The 1,038-nt window shown below is 43.1% G+C and overlaps 1 non-coding gene across 1 annotated transcript; it reads right to left on the bottom strand.

Moving 5' to 3' along the window:
* Window positions 1–223: 223 nt before the first annotated feature.
* On the bottom strand, window positions 224–329 carry LOC122030623. Its single transcript, XR_006125499.1, has one exon. It is a non-coding gene; the product is annotated as a small nucleolar RNA R71 (small nucleolar RNA).
* Window positions 330–1,038: the final 709 nt, after the last annotated feature.

Here is a 1,038-nt window from a genome sequence, read left to right on the forward strand (position 1 = left end):
ATCAGAAAGTCCTTATCTGCATCTTGAGACATTTCTAGAGCTTTGCAATTTGGTGAATTGTGAAGGAGTATCAGCAGATGCAGTTCGGTTGATGGCATTTCCTTTTAGTATCAAGGATAAAGCAAGGACTGGTTATATTCTCTTCATCCTCAAAGTATCACAAGTTGGGAACAATTGGAGTAGCAATTTCTGAATCATTTTTTCCCTCCAAGCAGAACAATCTACATGAGGAGTTGCATCACAGATTTTGTTCAAGCAAATGGAGAATCTTTATTTGAAGCATGGGACAGATTCAAGGGTCCACAAAGGTAGTGCCCTCACCATGCCTTGGAGAAATGGTTGATTCTACACATATTCTATAGGGGAATTTCTTTTTCAGATAAGTGTTTGTTAGAATCATCAGCTGGAGATTCATTTATGGACAAGAGTATAGAAGAAGCTTATACATTAATTGATCAAGTGACATTGTGTTGGTGCAGGAAGCATCCGACGATCGACCGTTGTTTTGATAATGGCAAAGGAATCCAAAGTTAAGTTGTTTTGTGAGCTAACGTACTTAATTGGGTGTTTCAGGAAAGTCCTAGCTGCGGTTAGGCATGTGGAAAATCCTAGGGGGTGGTAACCCTATGTGGAAAGTCTTGGTGGGTCGAGAGCTTCAGGCAAAAGTCCTAGGGGGTAACTCCTAGGTGGAAAGTCCTGGTGTCGTGAACGAGATGAAAGACTGGACCAGCCGGGAAGCGGAAGTCTAGTAGAAAGTCCGAAAGCTTCGAACGCTGAGCAAAAGTCCAGTCGATCTGGAGGATCGCAGTGGCATCAGGTAAATCTCCTGAGTGGAGTAGGTGAGGACGTGTTCCCCGTAGAGGGAACAATAGGCGTCAGGTCGACCTAGGGTTTCTGGTTGGAAATCTGAAGTCAGACCCGGACAATCCGACGACTATCGAGTATATCTATTATATTATTTATGTGCTAACTTTGTTTTGTAGGGTTTGTGTTTGGGACTAACACAATTTGCAGGAACAAAGGAGCAACTTAGACCTC

This window comes from Zingiber officinale, chromosome 10B (genome assembly GCF_018446385.1).
Source record: "Zingiber officinale cultivar Zhangliang chromosome 10B, Zo_v1.1, whole genome shotgun sequence".
Classification (NCBI taxonomy): domain Eukaryota; kingdom Viridiplantae; phylum Streptophyta; class Magnoliopsida; order Zingiberales; family Zingiberaceae; genus Zingiber; species Zingiber officinale.